This window comes from Aulonocara sp. 'chitande type north' Nkhata Bay, linkage group LG11 (assembly GCF_057382095.1).
Source record: "Aulonocara sp. 'chitande type north' Nkhata Bay isolate Kocher_YH1m ecotype deep benthic linkage group LG11, A_spYH_male_GT1.1, whole genome shotgun sequence".
Classification (NCBI taxonomy): domain Eukaryota; kingdom Metazoa; phylum Chordata; class Actinopteri; order Cichliformes; family Cichlidae; genus Aulonocara; species Aulonocara sp. 'chitande type north' Nkhata Bay.
This window is the reverse complement of record NC_141354.1, coordinates 3,119,848-3,141,294: the sequence shown is the minus strand read 5'-3', so window position 1 is coordinate 3,141,294 and position 21,447 is coordinate 3,119,848. Positions and strand designations below refer to the sequence as shown.

Sequence of the window (21,447 nt, the reverse complement as noted above, 5' to 3'; positions counted from 1 at the left end):
AGGGCAGAGAGCTCCAGTCCGACTCAGACGCCAGCAAGGTGGAGGTGGAGTACTGGTTTGGGCTGGTATCATCAAAGATGAGCTTGTGGGGCCTTTTCGGGTTGAGGATGGAGTCAAGCTCAACTCCCAGTCCTACTGCCAGTTTCTGGAAGACACCTTCTTCAAGCAGTGGTACAGGAAGAAGTCTGCATCCTTCAAGAAAAACATGATTTTCATGCAGGACAATGCTCCATCACACGCGTCCAAGTACTCCACAGCGTGGCTGGCAAGAAAGGGTATAAAAGAAGACAAACTAATGACATGGCCTCCTTGTTCACCTGATCTGAACCCCATTGAGAACCTGTGGTCCATCATCAAATGTGAGATTTACAAGGAGGGAAAACAGTACACCTCTCTGAACAGTGTCTGGGAGGCCGTGGTTGCTGCTGCACGCAATGTTGATGGTGAACAGATCAAAACACTGACAGAATCCATGGATGGCAGGCTTTTGAGTGTCCTTGCAAAGAAAGGTGGCTATATTGGTCGCTGATTTGTTTTTGTTTTGTTTTTGAATGTCAGAAATGTATATTTGTGAATGTGGAGATGTTATATTGGTGTCACTGGTAAAAATAAATAATTGAAATGGGTATATATTTGTTTTTAAGTTGCCTAATAATTCTGCACAGTAATAGTCACCTGCACACACAGATATCCCCCTAAAATAGCTAAAACTAAAAACAAACTAAAAACTACTTCCAAAAACATTCAGCTTTGATATTAATGAGTTTTTTGTCTATTTATTTGTCTACTTTTTCTATATAATCCATCATACAAAATGTAGACATACAAAAATACAAAAGTCCCTTTTTATAACTTGTTTTATTAGTTTTAATCTTTTAACTTTATGCATCAAGCAAAAACTTAATTATATGCAACATTCTCTGACTGGAAGAAATGTGTTTAACATTTAAACCTATTTTCTGCACATTCCAGCACATAAAATATATATTTTGTGTTTACACTCACTCACAAATAGATGCAAGTAAAACACAGCAGAAAATAAATAAAGTCAAAGACTTTCTGATGGCCTTGTGAGGATTATCACCACTTCTGGTTTAACTCTCCTTGCCTCTGATGGCCCTCAGGCTTTTATTCGAGGCTTTGTCTTGTCTCTCCTGACATCTTCAAGTCTTCCTGAAGCCTTTTTGCCATCAGTTTCAATCTGTATCCTTCTCACTAACTTCTCCTCCCCATATTCTCTTCACGTATTATGTCAGTCTGTCTTTAACGTTGAGCTGCAGCTAATGTCATGTGACTTATTTTTCTTAGAGTTGTTTCTCCCTGCCACGGTATGACTGGTCTTATTTTTTGGCGGAGGGACTCCACTTTGCTCTGTAGCTTCATCAGACTTCAATCAACAGCTACTTCCTTACTTACATCTTTTCCTTTCTTTTCAACTCTTATCAGTCACTCAATGTTTAAATTCTTAGTATTTTTTAAAAACTGCTTCTCAGGTGGGGTATCAGCCCCTAAATGATGCTCAGATCACACTTTTGGAATAGATGCTGCTATTTCTGCAACCAGATTTCCTCAATATTTAATGACTGAGCTGCTGGTCATCATCAAGCTATTTGTCGTACATCAGTTTTGACTCTGATGTCATATTTTTACCTCAAAAAAGTCCTGGTAAGCCATGACATGGAGCTGGTGGTGGTAACAAACTCTTTTCCATTTTTATCCACATTTCTGTTCGTCTTTACAAAAACTTTGTTCTCTAAACTTTGTATAATAGCCTCTCCTGGCCTCCAATTACCTCTGAGCCTTATTACAGGCTCTCTTCTTATCTCTCTTTATGGACTGATAGCTCTCAAGCCTTTGTTTCATTGCTGACTTCATTACTATACTCCAGTCATTGTCTTGCCCACCTTGTGTGAGCTAATCAGCTCCCATTCCATATACTTTAAATCTCACTGCTCTTCTGTCATCCTGCCTGTCAGACTCTCATTTGTGTAACCTTTGTCTCACCGCTTTCCCTCAGAGCTCCATCCAAGCCTCCATCTTCATCTCTGGGGGAGTCCCATCCTAAATCCTATCACTGCTGGGATCCTGTTGTGATTTGTCCTGCTAGAAGGTGAAGCTCCGTTCCAGTCTCAAGTCTTTCACAGACTCCAAGAGGTTTTCTTCCAAGGTTGCCCTGTATTTGGCTCCATCCATCTTCCCATCAACTCTGACCAGCTTCCCCGTCCCTGCTGAAGAGAAGCCCCCCCAGAGCATGATGCTGCCACCACCATATTTGACAGTGGGGATGGTGTGTTCAGAGTGATGTGCAGTGTTAGTTTTCCGCCACACATAGCGTTTTGCATTTTGGCCAAAAAGTTCCATTTTGGTCTATTTAAGACAGCACAACTGATCAGATGAGAAGTCAGCTCACCTGATCAGTTGTGCTGCCGATGTGGGCTTTGCCTGGGCGGGGTTGGGTCTGGGCGTGGCAGTCCTTTTAATTTTTGATCCACTGAGTTTTGTAACTTACTTGGCCACTGGTAATATAAAGAAAAATCTTTATATTGGTATTCTGGTTTATTGCCGGTTTACAGGATGGTCCTTTGGGCCTTTGATGACCTTGAGTCTGCTTTCCCTACAAAAACAGAAGAAAAAAATATATTAAATCTTCAACAGTTATTAACAGTGGAAAATGTGAAGGCTAATTTCAACAAACTACTGAATTAAAATCAGTTCATTAATATAATATAGCACCAAATAACAACAACAGTCCCCTAAAGGCACTTTATATTGTAAAGTACCCTACAACAGGCTAAACCCATAGAGAAAGAAACAAAACAATAATTAGATGACCTGTTACTGAGCAAGCACTTGATGACAGTGGGAAGGAAAAAATCCCAGAAGAGGAGGAAAACAGTTGTGATATTTTGATACCATGGTAGCATTTACAGGATATTGTTTTATAGTGATATTATACAGGAAAACTGTTACTCAATAAGGCCCATTTACTAGTTGTTTTTCTCTTTCTCTGTGACCCAAGAATTAATGTGTAAGAATCACAGGATGGTACCTCAAGGTCGAAAACACCACAGAGATCACTTCCTTATTCCCATCCTCCCTTCTTTATCTCCTAGAAAAGAGCTTGTTAAAGGCCAGGTGGTTTGTTTCAGAATTCACTAATGAAAGAACTCTGTATTCTGTGTCTAGGAGTGTATTTCGCTGGGATAATCATAAATTGTAGCTGAACTGATAAACTATACAAAGGATACTTCTTTGCTCAGAGGGCAGGAAGACGCTTCCTTATTTGGTCTGTACCGGTCTGAACTGAGAACCTGCTGACACACAAACCTTTTTCCTCTATATAAACTGTTGTCTGATGAATAAACCTTTGAGTTGATTTTGGGAAAGCAACCTGAAGCAGTCTGTGTTTCCTTGTTCTCCCAAGCTACTCCCGGCGCTGTAACTAACCTGCTGAACGGCATACTTGAGTGTTACTTTGAATAATTTTGAATCTTATAGGGTAAAGACAAAACTCTGCTTATAGGTGCCCACGCCTCGGAGGAAACCCGATCCACGGAGAAACCCGGGACCGAGATTTCTTTCAAACTCTATTAAATTTTCCAATATTAGAGACTACATTACCCACCATGCCTTTCACGTATGATTCAAAGGTGCTTAAAGACACCCTGTCACTCACACTTTGATGGTTCAGGTCTGACTCAGGTGACTCCTGCTCAGGTGATGTGGCTAAATGAAGTTGAGCCAGTCTTTCTTCCAGACAGCTCACTGTACCTGCAAACACAAATCACTAACCATCAGCAAACCCAACACTTTACTCTCAGCTACTACTTTATAACACTGTTTTTCTGCATTCAAACTCACCAAATCGATCGATAATTCAGCACGGACCATCTGCAGCCTGTCTCATTTGCTTTCAAAGTGAAAGACCTAGCTAATGCGTGATAGTGGTCCGATGCCTGGAAGGCAGGACTAATATTGCTTCTAAACAAATGAAACTATTAACACCAAATGTGATCCACTCTCTAACTTTAGAGAGAGGATCAGAGAGAGAATCACATTTCGCTTTTCAAAATAAATATTTTTTCAAAATAAAAGGGTGAAAATGCATTTATACAAATAAAAAGATTTGTACAAATCATTTATACGAATAAAAAGAGCCGTTTGACGATAAAGTTCAAGTCCTCACTCGAAGAAAACTGAGGAAGGGTCTTGGAAATCTGGACCAGGGTGCCTAGGGTCCTAAGGCTGTAGGTTATATACTATTAATTAAAACTTTCCAATCACCAACTTCTCACTGTTTCTCGATGCTGACTGATTCCTACAGCAAACTGTACAACACCAAAATCAAGATGTTTTTGATAGATGATGTACTCAGTGTTGAAGGGGGCTATGTGAATGGGAAGGTTACTGCCAAATGACCTGTACAAAGCTCATGCAGGGTCAACCTAAGAAATGACATGGGGCTGCCTCGCCTTGGAGTTGACTTTGGACTTCTGAAATCCAAGAAGTCCAACAAATCTTGATATTAATCTTCCAAATGCAAAATTGAATATGAAACAACCCCAGATGAAGGGACATATCAGGCCCAAGGGTTAGTGCTCCAAAGGTGGAACTCAACATGCCCAAAGTAACAATGCACAGCAGCATCTGAGATCTTCAGGTCATAGTATTGATGATCCTTCATTGTATTTCCAAACACCCTCACGATCTCCGGAGAACCGCCTCTTCCTCGTCCCTGTCGTTGGTCCAGGCTTGTGAGGGCGGGGGGACAGCGCTCCACGCTGACATTGGCACATATGATGCGTCTTCAAGCCAGTTTTCAAACGTGGAGGAATCGTGGATGAATCTCGGGAGTCAGAAGATCGCCCAGAGTCAGGGTTCACACGAAGGATATCAGTGTGCTGGATTGAGGGCTTATGTATTGTGTTGGGCGTAATAAAGCGCCGTTACTCAGACATCACATTCACACCGCCCTTTTCTTTGATGTTGAATAGTGACCACTGTGAAAAGTTCTAATGTACATAAAGTTTGTCTTTTTCTCAATCTAATTGTTTTTTCATAAAAACATGATTATTGAACAATGAACAAAATGAGATTAAATATTTTATTTGAGCAAGCAGACAGGCACCAACAGAGCCGTGTGAATAATCACCACATAACGCAAGATATGCAGCTTTAAAAAGGTTGCCTGTTGTCCTTTTTGCCACTTTTCCAGGTATCTTTATATCCACATCAAGTTTCATGTTTTTTTTTAATGTTTATCTTTAGTTTCCCCGGTTTGGGTTATTGTTTAGCTTCACCTTTGCCTTTGTTTTTTAATCTTTTATCATCCTCAATAAATGGCTTACGGAGCCCCGCAGGGGACATGGGAGAAAAAAAAATTAAGACGGACTTTTGCGAAATCTCGCAAAACTTTTGCAAGATCTCGCAAAAGTTTTAGCCGCCAGCTCGAAGCCGACCGGGAGGTCGAGGCACGATGTGCCAGGAAAGCGGTGTTCCTCCCGGCTGTAGTAGGTCTCGACCTCCCGTTAGCTTCGAGATGGTGGGTGTCAGATCTCCGAAAACGTCGGAGCACTTTTGCAAATATGCGATGTCTTGTAAACCGAGCAGATATCTGACGTTTACACAACTACATTCACGCCTCAAAATATCTTAAAAGTGTATTTTGTGACCCAGAAAGAGTAATATTACAACTAAGTAGCTGCCGCCATTGTTGGAATTCAACTTTTGCGAGATCTCGCAAAAGTTTTGCAAGATCCCGAGTTTGTTTTGCGAGATCTCGCAAAGGTCCGTCTTAATTTTTTTTCTCCCATGTCCCCTGCGGGGCTCCGTAATGGCTCGCTTTCTGTTAACATTTACGTTTTTTTTCCATGTTCCTTGGTGTCTGCATTTTGGGTCCACTCCTCAAAATCATACAGTGTGCTGCTGCTACTGTGACAGATCACACAGCAAATTCAAAAGTGTTAAATGTTTTGGTGTTAATAGTCTCCTTGCAAAAGTAGAGTTAATTTTACTCTAAGCAGAGTCACATTCTTTTAATGTAACTCTGAGGTGTAAAATGATAGTAGTTAAAATCGAGTGTTAAAAATGAGTGTTTCTCTGTCAAATCTGGAGGCATTACAATGGAAACATTAACCCTTGACCTCTTAACTCTGAACTCCTACAGGGGCTATGACACCAATAGAGTAAATTCACAGACTCCGCCCCCAGCACGGCTCCAATCGAAGCTGAAGTGAAGCCGTTTCAGAACATTTTGCTCTACATATTTGAGTTGTTTGCCATGCTTGGTAAGTCATTTTTTCAAAGATTGTTTCAATTATTATTATTAGCTTTTACTTCTGTGGCTCTTTGGAGTTGAGACAAAGCTGTGTGAAAGGCATTAGCCATGTTGCTCGCTGATAGCATAATATTCTGTTTTAGCTAGCTGAAAGGTATTGTTTGCGGGCAAATACCACAGCCTTGAAAAAAGCTTGCATGTGAATTTTCAGTCAAACTTTTGGTCAAATACACCTAAAACAATGTGTAGAATGTAAAATGTTGGTATAATGGTGCTACTTGAAGCCTGAAAACGATCGCCCATAAAAAAAACGAGCAAACAGCAGTAGCAGGCGTCCTGACTGGATTCTACGTTAGCATAGATCCCTCCAGAGTTTTGTGCACACGGTTTAGGTAAAAATGAAAAAGGTTGAGGTTTTACATTTAGTTCAGTATTACCTGTTGCCCGTGTCTTTGTCTTTTGGGAAAATACTTTACACAAGTAATGGCTCAAAGAGGATTCCTTTTTTTTTTTTACTGTGCTGCAATTGTTTACTGGATTATTTGTGCCATTAATTAGTGTCAACTAATTTTTATTCAATCTCCACACAGGATATGCTTGTGAAGATGGAATATGGGGGAGAGCAGAAGTGCGTTGAAGTTCCACAAAGGGATGAATGAAGGACATGCATATTGTATTGAAGAAATAAGTGATGAGATGCTGTTATTTGCATTTACCATGTCAGACCTTTTGACAAACAAAATTCTAATGAAAGTGAGAACATGTACACTGTTACATCTTTCAGAAAATGTTTTGAAATTGTGGTGCACAGTTCAGAATAAATGTTTTTCAAAAACCATTGCATCTTTTTAGTAAATGTTTATTTCCAAAAGAAATTTCTAGAAGTTCAGAACAGTAAAATTCCCGCTTTTTAGAATGAATTAGAAGATAACTCTTACGTAGTTAAACTAAAATACTCTTTGAGAGTTAATATATAAACTCTTAACACCAAGTGTTAAATTATCAACTCCAGACAGATTTGGTGTTTAACACTAAATCAGAGTTAACGTACCAACTCTCCAAAAAGAGTTAAATTAACACTCTCTGGTGTGGACCCATATAGACACTTTAATAGTGTTGAAATCAAATCCGACAGTGTTAATTTGGACATGCTGGATTTGCTGTGCAGGGAGGGGCAGGCATCTGCCGGCACCAGTTTGGGTGAGAGAAGGAAGACAGAACAAAAGACATGCTGTGAGAGCCAGAGATGAATAAATAGTATGATGAAGTGTACCCAGAGGTTGCCTGTAGCTGACGCTGAAATGTTTGTGTGGGTTGCCATGACAACACCAAAGTGAATCTGAGATCGTTATTGTTTTCTATTTGTTTTCTTTATTTGCTTCTCATGCTTGTGTACATTTGCAGTAGGAAAGGTAATCTATGAATCCAGTGATATATCCTGCTTATAAGAAATGTTTCTGTTAAAATATTATTGTGAAGTAGTCACTTCCTGTGAGTTGCGGGAACCGGAAGTTGTGCGCGGGAGAGACAAGACAGAACGGTAACACGGCGGACTTTTCGGAATATACAACTTTTCTACTGCTGGTTTTACAAGGCGTACACGGTAAAAAATCATTATGCTGTTATTTGTTTAACACTTGTGCACCTTGTGAAAGGAAATAAGTGGCTGAGATGAATATCATATGTGCTATCGATATTATTTTACTTGTTTCTAGTTTTCACGGTGCTCCATGATTGTGAGAGGAATAAAAGAATTGTGGACATCAGTACGAAGCGTGGATTCTTTCGACCAGAGTAGAAACAGTGAAAACGTGTCCCAATCCATCTGGAGGCTTCGGTGTGCAAAGCTCTTCTCATCCTGCAGCAAGCTACAGGTCTCGGTTGCTTCTCATCCTGCAGCGAGCTACAGGCTTCAGTGGACACGTTGCTTTGCATTTTGTGACAACCAATCGGGAGCTGCAGATTCAGCGGACACTCCAAGAAGCGGTTTCAGGCTAGAGCGTGAGTCCTCAGGCTATATTGCGCAGTTATTATGCCTCATGAGTTGATGGATAGAACATGAGCTACAAATTTGCTGTAATGGACAAGGAATTAATAGTGTTCAAATTTCGGATTGTGTAAAAAACAAAACAAAACAATCAAACAAAAAAAAAAAAAAAAAAAAAAGGACAATCTGTTGAAGTTCTGGAAATTATTGTTGTTTTCTTACCTGTTGCTTGCAAGCTTCATGAAGGCTGAAACTGAAAATTTATTTGCTGTCATACGTAAGAATCTAAGCTAAGGTTCCTTTGTGTTAATTTTAATAATTCTCCGCCTATTACATCCATTCTTGTAATTACCTTAGTTATCTTGTCCTCTTCATAAGATACCCCCTTTAAGTCTGAAAATGTCTAAAGATGGTCATAGTCACCCTGATGTTATGTCAGAAGTACAAGATGCAGGGGATTTGGAAGAGGAAAAAAGTGTAGTGTCTGAGAAATCTGAGACAAAAACAAGAAAATCCTCTCGTGAAAGGCGATTAACGCCAAAAATGCAGGAACTGAAAGATCAAGAGTTAACTCAAAAGGAGAAGAGGTTCAAAGCAACATACGAGAAATGGAAAAGCAACGTAAGAGACATTCGCACAAAGTTAAAGCAAGTATGCTCTGAGAGTGACATGTATGATATGATGGATGAGGCTGAGAAGCTTGAGTCTGAATTAAAGGAACAGTATGACAGAATTCGACTCCAAACCTCACCAAGTCAAGAATTTCGAAGAAAGATCGATGCATGCTCAGCCGTGACGGCCGACTTGCTGCAGCTGATGAGAGTACGTCTGACTGAAGATGAAGGTGAGTTTGACACGGTGGCGGAAAGATCAAGGTTACGCATGCTACTTGATAATGAATATGCTAGGTCCATATATGGATCCACAGCCTCCAGAGTTACTGCACCCAGCTGTCACAATTCTAACCATCTCTCAGAGTCACCTAGCATTCCAGCTATGAGAGCGGAAGTGGCTGCTCAGCTGGCTGCAAAGAAAGCCGAAATTGATATGGAAGCTGCCATCGAAGCTCAACGTCAGCAGTTGAGAAAACTTGAAAATCAGAGGGACATTGATGTAATTCAGGCAAAGCTAAATGTCTACACTGAAGAAGAGGGAAGGGATGGGACACGCAGTCCTCCATTCAGCAAAGTGAGTGATGCACACCCCTTCGCTCACCACATCCCAGATCAAGAACGGCAGGTTGTGCAAAACGAGACATCATTGGTCCAATCGCTACAAGAGTCATTAGCTCTTACTCGCTTGCCAACTCCAGAACCTTCTGTATTCTCGGGCGATCCTCTGAAGTTTACAGAATGGAGCATAAGCTTCAAAGCCCTCATAGAGAGACGATGCTCTGACCCTGCAGACAGGCTATTCTACCTGCAAAAGTACATAGCAGGTGAGGCAAAATCCTCTCTTGAAGGCAGCTTCTACAGAAAAGATGAAGAAGCCTATCAACAAGCATGGGATAGGTTAAATGCTAGATATGGCCATTCCTTTGTAGTGCAGCGGGCTTTCAGAGATAAGCTAAATGGGTGGCCGAAGATTGGTGGAAAGGAATATCTCAAGTTAAGAGATTTCAGTGATTTCCTCCAAACATGTAGTAATGCCATGCCTCACGTAAAGGGCTTACAGGTTCTTAACGACTGTGAGGAGAATCAGAAAATACTAGTCAAGCTTCCTGATTGGGTGACATCTAGATGGAACCGTTATGTCACAGAGCAGCTAGATCGGGGCAACGACTATCCAAGCTTTCATGAGTTTGCTTCCTTTATCTCTAAGGAGTCACGCATCGCATGCAATCCAGTGTCATCCTTACATGCCTTAAGGCACTCTGCAGAGGCACCAGCAAGAGAGATGAAGCGTTCAAAAGCAAACACGTTTGCCACAAGTGTGAAACCCCCGATTCCATCAAGCTCCACCGCCAAATCTGACCCTGGTGAAATCAAGTTGGGAGATGCAGGGAAACCAAAGAAATGGACCACACCAACACAAAATTCCAATAATGGCCAGTGTATTTGCTGTAGTGAGAACCATTCCATACATAAATGCAAGAGGCTTATGGACATGTCTGTAGAGGATAAGAAAAAATGCATACTTGAAAATAAGTTGTGTTTTGCATGTCTAAGAAAGGGTCACAATTCTAAAGACTGTAGGAACAGGGCCATGTGTGGCATATGCAGAAAGAGTCACCCAACGCCATTGCATGAAGATCGTTCCACAGCAGCATCAACACAAGGCGCAGTTGAAGAAAGTACGTTGTCATTATCATGTTGTGTGAGTGGAGGTGAAGGTGGGAGTACATCAATGATAGTCCCAGTGTGGATCTCAACACTTAGTGCTCCGGACACTGAAACCCTAGTGTATGCACTATTGGACACTCAAAGCAGTCACACATTTGTTGATCAGGAGGTGTGCGAAAAGCTACAAGCAACAATGGAACCAGTGAAACTTAAACTTTCCACCATGATGGGGAGAGACTCAGTCGTGAAGAGTCAAAGAGTATGCAAGCTCAAAGTTAGAGGATTTTCCTCTAATGTTTCCATCAGTTTGCCTCCAGCCTACACAAGGGACTTCATTCCCCTGGACCGCACACATATTCCCACTTGCCAGACAGCCAACAAATGGAAACACCTTGTAAGCATGGCCCAGGAGATACCCCCATTGATGGACTGTGGTGTTGGATTGTTGATTGGATACGACTGCTCCAGAGCGTTAATTCCAAGAAGGGTCGTCACTGGGGGTGACTATGAGCCTTATGCTATTGAGACGGATCTTGGTTGGAGCATTGTGGGAAGCGCACCACAGCGTGTGCAGGCTAAAGATGTGACTGGTTTTTGTCATCGAGTGTCTGTCAGAGAGGTGCCACCCATAACACCATTTGCTGTCATCAAGGCCCTGGAGTCTGATTTTGCAGACACAAAACCTGGTGACAGAAGCATATCTCAAGAAGATATTTGCTTCCTGCAGATCTTGAAAGACAGAATCCAACAAAATAAGGATGGTCACCTGGAGATGCCTCTCCCTTTCAAAGCACGTCCGCATCTCCCAGACAACAAAGGGCTGGCGTTAGTACGGCTGAAGCATCTAAAGAGGAAGCTGGACAGAGATCCCAAATTCAAAATAGACTACGTGAGATTTATGGAAGGTGTCTTCAAGGATGGAGATGCAGAGAAAGTGGAAAACCAAGCAGAGCTGGGGAAAGTCTGGTATATCCCACACCAAGAAGTTTACCACCCCAGAAAACCAGGAAAAATCAGAGTGGTTTTCGACTGCTCTGCAAGGTATGAAGGCACCTCCTTAAACGACCATCTGCTAACAGGACCTGACCTCACAAATAGCCTAACAGCCGTGCTGTGCCGCTTCCGTAAACATCCCATCGCAGTCATGTGTGATGTGGAGAAAATGTTCCACAGGTTTCATGTGAGCGAGGATGATAGAGACTACCTGCGGTTTCTCTGGTGGGAAAATGGAGACACAAACTCTGAACCCAGAGAGTACCGCATGAAGGTTCACCTGTTTGGAGCATCATCATCCCCTGGCTGCGCCAATTATGGCATGAAGCACCTTGCCAGCCAATGTGAGAAAGAGTACCCCTCCGCAGCTAACTTCATCCAGAAACATTTCTATGTCGACGATGGTCTCATAAGTGTAGAGTCGGTGGGTAAGGCAATTGAACTGGTCAAAGAAGCCCAAGCCGTGTGTGCCAAAGGAAAGCTGCACCTTCACAAATTTCTCTCCAACAGCCGAGAGGTCCTTGACTCTGTCGATGTTGCAGAGCGTGCTACGGAGGTAAAGAATGTTGATCTTAATCACGAGGATTTACCAGTTCAAAGAGTGCTAGGTATAAGGTGGAATGTTGAAAATGATAGCTTCTCCTTCAAGGTGTCACTTGAGGAGAAACCAGCAACGCGCCGAGGGATTCTCTCAATTGTGGCCTCCTTGTATGACCCTTTGGGGTTTCTAGCCCCAGTCATTCTTGAAGGGAAAAGAGTGCTGCAGGAGATGTGTCAGAGAGGCACAGGGTGGGATGAGCCACTACCCAAAGGCTTGAAGTTAAGGTGCGAGACTTGGATGAAGGATCTGGAGAACCTGGAAAGAATTGAAATTCAAAGATGCTTCATACCTGACAGCCTTGGCGAGATTCAAAGAGTCGAGCTTCATCATTTCTCTGATGCAAGCAGTCAAGGGTATGGCCAGTGCTCTTACATCAGAGTGGTAAGCAGAGAAAGGGTATGCTGCTCCTTGGTCATGGGCAAGGCGAGGGTTGCACCAACCAAAATAGTTACCATACCGAGACTTGAGTTAACTGCAGCAGTAACCTCGGCATCTGTGAGCAGCATGTTAAGAGAGGAGCTAGAACTCAAGGTTGATGACGAATATTTTTGGACAGACTCAAAGGTCGTGCTTGGTTACATCAATAATGAAGCAAGAAGGTTCCATGTGTTCGTGGCAAACGGCGTGCAGAGAATTCGAGAAACCACCGATGCACGGAAATGGTACTATGTTGACACAGGAGAAAACCCTGCTGATCATGCCTCGAGAGGCCTCAAAGTAGCTGACCTCATCAAGTCAAATTGGTTCTCTGGTCCCAGCTTTCTATGGGAAAGAGAGATAGCCACAAAACAGGCTACTTCAGATTTGCTGGTGGGAGACCCAGAGGTGAGGACTACTCAGGTGTTGGAGGTTGATGTAGCAAGGCAGTTTGACATCCAGAAGCATCTGCTGCGGTTCTCAAGATGGACTACAGCTGTCAACGTCATTGCTCGTATCCAGCGGCTGGCAAAGAGGATCAGGACCGCTGAGCCTTTAAGCGTGGAAGAGAGAAAGCAAGCTGCACAGACTCTCGTCAAGCTTGCACAACAAGATGCCTTTCAAGAGGAGTTAAACACACTCAGCCAGAAACTAGGAAGGCTGCCTTGCAACCACCAACTCTTTCAGCTTGACCCATTTCTCCAAGATGGCATAATGAGAGTAGGAGGAAGACTGAGGAAGGCATCTGTGCCTCTTGAGTTAAGACACCCAGTGATCCTTCCTAAAGATGGTGCTGTTACAAACCTCATCATTGCACACCATCATACCAAGATACAACACCAAGGCAGAGGACAAACCCTCAATGCCCTGAGAGCCAATGGTTACTGGATCACTGGTGGAAGTAAGGCTGTAGCCCAATACATCAGGCAGTGCGTACAGTGCAGGAGAGCCCGCGCGCCACCAGAGGAGCAACGGATGGCAGATCTACCTAGTGACCGTGTTGATCCCACACCACCATTCACTTATTGTGGTATGGACTGCTTTGGTCCTTTTCACACCAAACAAGGTCGCAAAGATCAAAAACGGTACGGCCTCCTCTTCACATGTTTTGCTCAAGGGCAGTGCATATAGAGATGTTGGAGGATTTGACGACTGACGCATTCATCAATGCCTTGCGCTGCTTCATTGCCCTTCGTGGAGCTGTTAGGCACATTAGGTCCGATCAGGGAACTAACTTTATGGGGGCAAGAAACGAGATGGCAAAGGCTCTGAAAGAACTTGATAAGGAAAGAGTGACTGCATACCTAGCAGAAAATCAGTGCGACTTCCAGATGAATACGCCCCACTCTAGTCATGCTGGAGGCGCATGGGAGCGTCAAATCCGGACAGTGAGAAGCGTACTGAGCACAGTCCTTGCCTGCAGTGTGGGAAGGTTGGATGATGCTTCATTGAGGACATTCCTTTATGAAGCTATGTGCATCGTGAATAACCGCCCACTCACTGTTGATAACATCAATGACCCCAAAAGCTTGGAGCCACTCACACCAAACCACTTGATCACCATGAAATCCTCAGTCCCACTTCCACCTCCAGGTAAATTCGTCAAGGAGGACCTGTATGCTAAGAAACGGTGGAGAAGGGTACAGTATTTGACTGAGCAATTTTGGCACAGATGGAGAAAGGAATACCTGGCCAATATTGCTCTGAGACAGCGATGGCATACACCAAGACGTAATGTGGAGGTGGGTGACATTGTGATTCTCAAAGAGGAAGATGTTCCTCGCAATGAATGGAAACTTGCTAGGGTTGTGGAAGCACATGAGGATGATGATGGACTTGTACGGAAGGTGAAAATCCAGACTGGTGATCGGAAGTTAGGAAAGGGAGGCGAACGCCTCGTCCAACCCTCAATCATTCAGAGACCCATTCAGAAATTAGTGGTCCTGGTGAAAAACAGCTAAATGGAAAAAATGTCATTCATTGATTAGATTTCCCTTCTAAAATAGAAGTTGTCATTATGCTGTACTTCATGCACATGTTATGGAGATGTAAAATCTACTGTTCATATTGTTGAATTCATTTGTTGAGAAAAGAATATTGTTTATGTCAATGCAAGAATGTTTAAAACAACAACATGGTGCTTGGGAATTACCATTGATATAATGAGAAATGCAAGTGTATTTACGTTCTCAATTGTAATAATCAAAGGTAATTGGTGGGAGTGTAGCTGACGCTGAAATGTTTGTGTGGGTTGCCATGACAACACCAAAGTGAATCTGAGATCGTTATTGTTTTCTATTTGTTTTCTTTATTTGCTTCTCATGCTTGTGTACATTTGCAGTAGGAAAGGTAATCTATGAATCCAGTGATATATCCTGCTTATAAGAAATGTTTCTGTTAAAATATTATTGTGAAGTAGTCACTTCCTGTGAGTTGCGGGAACCGGAAGTTGTGCGCGGGAGAGACAAGACAGAACGGTAACACGGCGGACTTTTCGGAATATACAACTTTTCTACTGCTGGTTTTACAAGGCGTACACGGTAAAAAATCATTATGCTGTTATTTGTTTAACACTTGTGCACCTTGTGAAAGGAAATAAGTGGCTGAGATGAATATCATATGTGCTATCGATATTATTTTACTTGTTTCTAGTTTTCACGGTGCTCCATGATTGTGAGAGGAATAAAAGAATTGTGGACATCAGTACGAAGCGTGGATTCTTTCGACCAGAGTAGAAACATTGCCCTTTGTTCAAAATTAAAGTCTACTAATCAATGACATCACACTGGCCCATGTTTATATACAGTCTATGATTACATGTCATTGGGATCTTAGAGCTGCCGTATGCAAAGCTGCAGCTTTAGAATTTAGGTTCTAATCCTTTTTTTCTTCCTTTGCTTTTCTCAGCCATATGTTTTTTTTCTCCCTTCATTTCCTCTTATTGTCCCTTTACATACTCTTTGCCTCGCTCCAGTCTATTGCCAGAATAGCACACCGAGCTTCAAGGAGAGTGAAATGAACGCCATCGCCATCACCTCTCTCTTTCTAGTCCCCGTCAGGACTCTTGCTGCAACATTTTGGATTAACTGAAGTCTTTTCAAGGTGTTTTTAGGACATCCTGATAATAATGAATTACAGTAGTCCAGTCTAGAAGTAACATATGCATGAACTAGTTCTTCAGCATCACTCTGAGACAGGATAAAGCAGTGCTACATACTTGTTTAATATGTGCATTAAAGCACATTTCCTGGTCAAAAATGACTCAGTTTCCTCACAGTGTTACTGGAGGCCGAGGTAATGCCTATATGATTGGCCTATAATTAGCTAAGACTGCTGGGTCTAGAGATGCTTTTTGAGTAAAGGTTTAACTACTGCCAGCTTGAAGGCCTGTGGTACACAGCTGATTATTAGATATAGGTTGATTATATTTAAGAGTGAAGCATTAATTAATGCCTCTCCATGAATGGTAAATGGTAAATGGCCTGTATTTATATAGCGCTTTACTAGTCCCTAAGGACCCCAAAGCGCTTTACATATCCAGTCATCCACCCATTCACACACACATTCACACACTGAATCGCTACCTTATCGTGGTGGAGGGGTTTGTGTGTCCCAGGGATCCCAGGGGCTATGTTGTCTGGGGACCTTTGCCCCCTGGTAGGGTCTCCCATGGCAAATTGGTCTTGGGTGAGGGACCAGACAAAGAGTGACTCAGAAGACCCTTATGAGAAAAACATTGAGAGAACAGTTTACCCTGCCCGGGATAGGGTTACCGGGGCCCCGCCCTGGAACCAGGCCTGGGGAGGGTGCCCGAGGGCGAGCGTCTGGTGGCCGGGCCTTAGTCCATGGGGCCTGGCCGGGCACAGCCCGAAAAGAGGACATGGGTCCATCCTCCCGCAGGCCCACCACCCGCAGGAGGCGCCATAGGGGTTGGGTGCATTGTGTGCCGGGCGGCGGCCAGGAGCAGAGGCCCTGGTGGACTGATCCCCGGCTGCCAAGACTGGCAATTGGGACATGGAATGTCACCTCTCTGGTGGGGAAGGAGCCTGAGTTAGTGCGTGAGGTTGAGAGGTACTGGCTAGTTATAGTCGGGCTCACCTCTACACATGGCTTGGGCTCTGGAACCAGTCTCCTGGAGAGGGGCTGGACTCTGTCTCAGGCTGGAGTTGCCCCTGCTGAGAGGCAGCGGGCTGGGGTGGGTATTCTAATATCCCCTCGGCTTGCTGCCGGTACATTGGGGTTCTTCCCGGTGGATGAGAGGATTTGCTCCCTGCGCCTTAGGGTCGGGGAACGGGTCCTGACTGTCATCTGCACTTATGCACCGAGTGGCAGTTCAGAGTACCCAGCCTTCTTAGAGTCCCTGGGTGGGGTGCTGGAAGGTGCTTCACCTGGAGACTCTGTTGTCCTGCTGGGAGACTTCAATGCTCACGTGGGTAACGACAGCGAGACCTGGAGGGGCGTGATTGGGAGGAACGGACTCCCTGATCTGAACCCGAGCGGTGTTTTGTTATTGGACTTCTGTGTAACTCACAGTTTGGCCATAACGAACACCTTGTTCGAACATAAGAGTGTCCATAAGTGCACGTGGCACCAGGACGCTCTAGGCCGCAGGTCGATGATCGATTTTGTAATCGTATCACCAGACCTGCGACCATATGTTCTGGACACTCGGGTAAAGAGAGGGGCTGAGCTGTCAACTGATCACCACCTGGTGGTGAGTTGGATCAGGTGGCGGGGGAGGACGCTGGACAGACCCGGTGCACCTAAACGTGTTGCGAGGGTGTGCTGGGAACGTCTAGCAGAGGCCCCAGTCCGCGAGATCTTTAACGCACACCTCCGGCAGAGCTTTAAAAGCATTCCGAGGGAGACTGGGGACATTGAGTCCGAATGGACCATGTTCAGCATCTCCATTGCCGAAGCTGCTGCATTGAGCTGCGGCCGCAAGGTGGTTGGTGCCTGCCGTGGTGGTAATCCCCGAACCAAATGGTGGACACCAGAGGTGAAGGGAGCCACCAGGCTGAAGAGGGAGTCCTATCGGGCTTGGTTAGCCAACAGGTATCGACAGGCCAAGCGGAATGCGGCTCGGGCAGTGGCTGAAGCAAAAACTCGGGTGTGGGAGGAGTTCGGAGAGGCCATGGAAAAAGACTTTCGGACTGCCTCGAAGAGATTCTGGCAAACCGTCAGGCGTCTCAGGAGGGGAAAGCGGTGCTCTACCTGCACTGTGTATAGTGCTGGCGGAGCGCTGTTGACGTCGACTGAGAAAATTGTCAGGCGGTGGAAGGAATACTTCGAGGACCTCCTTAATCCCACTGACACGTCTTTCGAGGAGGAAGCAGAGTCTGGGGATGAGGGGAATGACCCGCCAATTTCCGGGGGCGAGGTCACTGAGGCAGTTAAACAACTCCTTGGTGGCAGAGCCCCTGGTGTTGATGAGGTCCGCCCCGAGTTCCTGAAGGCTCTGGACGTTGTAGGGCTGTCCTGGTTGACACGCCTCTGCAATGTTGCGTGGAGATCAGGGGCAGTACCTGTGGACTGGCAGACCGGGGTGGTGGTCCCCATCTTTAAGAAAGGGGACCGGAGGGTGTGTTCCAACTACAGGGGGATCACACTCCTCAGCCTCCCTGGGAAAGTCTATGCCAGGGTGCTGGAAAGGAGAGTTCGTCCGCTAGTCGAACCTCGGATACAGGAGGAACAATGCGGTTTCCGTCCTGGTCGCGGAACACTGGACCAGCTCTTCATCCTCTCCAGGATACTTGAGGGTGCATGGGAGTTTGCCCAACCAGTCTACATGTGTTTTGTGGACTTGGAGAAGGCATTCGACCGTGTCCCTCGGGGTGTCCTGTGGAAGGTGTTGCGGGAGTATGGGGTGTCTGGCCCATTGCTACGGGCCATTCGATCCCTATACAACCGTTGCAAGAGCTTGGTTCGCATTGCCAGCAATAAGTCAGACTCGTTCCCGGTGGGTGATGGGCTCCGCTAGGACTGCCCTTTGTCACCGATTCTGTTCATAATTTTTATGGACAGGATTTCTAGGCGCAGCCAAGTGGTGGAGGGCTTTCACTTCGGTGGCCTCAGAATCTCATCTCTGCTTTTCGCGGATGATGTGGTTCTGTTGGCTTCATCGGGTGAAGGCCTCCAGCTCGCACTGGAACGGTTCGCAGCCGAGTGTGAAGCAGCGGGAATGAGGATCAGCACCTCCAAATCTGAGTTCATGGTTCTCAGCCGGAAAAGGGTGGAGTGCCCACTCCGGGTCGGGGATGAGTTCCTGCCCCAAGTGGAGGAGTTCAAGTATCTCAGGGTCTTGTTCGCGAGTGATGGCCGCGACCCGGCCCCGGATAAAGCGGATGAAGATGGATGGATGGCATTAATAATGGCAGGACTTCTTTGAGCAGTCTTGTAGGAATGGGGTCTAAAAGACACGATGATGATACGATGAAAGTAATTAGTGAAGTTAACTCAGAAAGATCAATTGGAGAAAAAGACTCTAAATGAATGTCAATGATACTGAAAGTAGCTGTAGATAATGTTACATCTGTGGGATGATTATGGGTCATTTTTTCTCTAATCGTTAAAATTTTATTTGTGAAGAAGTTCATGAAGTCATCACTAGTTAACATTAAAGGGATGGTTGGCTCAACAGAGCTCTGACACTTTGTTTGTCTGGCTACAGTGCTGAAGAGAAACTTAGGGTTGTTCTTATGTTCTTCAATCAGTGATGAATATTAAGATGTTCTAGCTTTACGGGGGTCTTTTTAAAATTTTAATCTGAATTTCCAGCTGAGATGGACAAGGCTCACCATCAGGCTTTCAAATAAATTAAAACTCTGTATTGATCTTTGTTTAATTAATAATGTGCTTCAAAGGCTCTGATAGTTAGTATGACTCAGGGGTGTTAATTCATTTAAACTTACATAATTATCCTGCTGTAACCAGGTTTCAGTAAGGCAGAGTAAATCGATTTGTTGATCAATTATTAAGTCAAGGTGCTGTTGAGGACACTGTATTGTTCGTTCTTTCTTTCTTTCTTTCTTTCTTTCTTTCTTTCTTTCTTTCTTTCTTTCTTTCTTTTATTTTTTTACATTTAAGCAGTGTTGGGTAAGTTACTTTAAATTAGTAACTTAGTTACATTACTAGTTACTTCCATCAAAAGTAACTCAGTTACTTCAAGTTACTCGTTACTTTCAAAGTAACTAGTTACTAGGGAAAGTAACTTTTACTCAGACTTCTCTTGTTAATGTGTTGCTAACTGGATACCCAGCAAGAGTGCCAGTCTTCTAGCTTGCTTACTTGCCACAAGTACACTGTGCCACCTACCAACAGAAAGGAAAAGATAATGTGCACATTTCCACGAGAGAAATCCCACGCCTGGACCGTCATTGACTGCTGCCATGATTCTAGCCTACGTCACAGAGTCATGTGCGCCTTTTACATCCAACACAAAAACTGCAGTCGTGGTGCTTTCGATTGTACTCAGAACTCAGAAATTCTGCCTTCTGAATAGGAAGATGTAGGTAACAGCAGACTGCAGATGAGCTGCATACAGGGCTGGACTGGGACAAAAAATCAGCCCGGGCATTTTGACTAGAGACCGGCCCACCATTATAGGAAAAATCATAAAGCCTTTGAATGAAAACAAACACTGTTGTGAGAGTGATGTACACTGTCTTGATGGTATATATGCATCAATCTATCAATCGTTTGTTGTAAGACTCAGATAATTATTTATTAAAAGCTAGACATTTTAAATGAGAATAAGAAAATATTTCTTTGTGCCCCCCTCTCCCTGTTAATGCCCTACCTGGCCCCCTGGCAACACTTTGCTAGACCCGCCCCTGCACAGTTACCAGCTGTCAGCTACCTAAAAAAGGATCCTGGTGTTATTTGTCTCTCAGAAACAGTTCATAACTTCAACTCATTCATGTCACCTAAAAGGTAAACCTGTTTCTCCATCACCTGTTCAGCTCTGATGATCCAGTAAGGACATCTCCTGGTTTCATCTTCATGTTTCCAAACCGACATCATGACCAGCAGCTTTGCAGCTGTGGCTCCAGCAAACATCAGCTGATACTAGAAATTAATATTAAATAAATTCTGACAACAGCTGATCAAGCTTAAACGTGCTGCTGTTGTTTAGCGCTACATCCGCTGGTTTCCTCTTTCTGGCGCAAAGTGGGCGATAAATAAACAAGAGAGAAAAGCCGATCAGCTGATCATTGATCAGTTTCATGATTAAAGTAGAAACAGGAGAGAGAGGGGGAGAGTATGAGAGAAGAAGAGGCAGCTGTGCAGCGTAACGACAGAATAACTCCAGCTTTGTGTCTTTTTCATTGTAGCTGAAGTCTGGGACAAACTGTTCCTTTTCACCTCAATAAGAAACGTGTAATATTTTCTCTGAATACGAGACGATTCCGTTTTTTACGGGACGGTTGGCAACTCTAATAATTAACAGTATGAACAAAATAAAGTTCCACATCAGTAACATAGCACCACCCAGCTGTATAGAAACTCCGTCATGCTAGCTAGTACGCAGTACGGAAAAGGTCAGCACAACGAAAATAAACTCCACCTAAACTTGGTTCATATCTGACCCAGAGAGACTGCAGGTCATAACTTCTTACCTGAAGTTCAGTTCACACTTGGACCGGCGGCCGCTTCGGGTCTCTCCTCCTCCTGCGTCCCCTTTCCCTCCTCCACCTGCTGGCTTCCACCACTTGCTAATGTTACTGAATCTGTGGGAGCTCCGCGATAGCCACCACACGAAGTAACGAGTAACGACCCTATCTAAATCCCAGTAACGAGTAACGCGTTCCTGGTTTTGGCATAATAACTAGTTACCGTGCTCGTTACCACAATAATAACGTAGTTACTGTAACACGTTACTTAATAATGC

The 21,447-nt window shown here is 44.1% G+C and overlaps 1 long non-coding RNA gene across 1 annotated transcript; it reads right to left on the bottom strand.

Annotated features, from left to right (window-relative positions):
* Positions 1-2,428: 2,428 nt before the first annotated feature.
* Positions 2,429-21,255, bottom strand: LOC147318315 (uncharacterized). Its single transcript, XR_015131367.1, has 3 exons — positions 21,176-21,255; positions 3,677-3,771; positions 2,429-2,614 (listed from the first exon to the last, which is right to left on the bottom strand). It is a non-coding gene; the product is annotated as an uncharacterized LOC147318315 (long non-coding RNA).
* Positions 21,256-21,447: the final 192 nt, after the last annotated feature.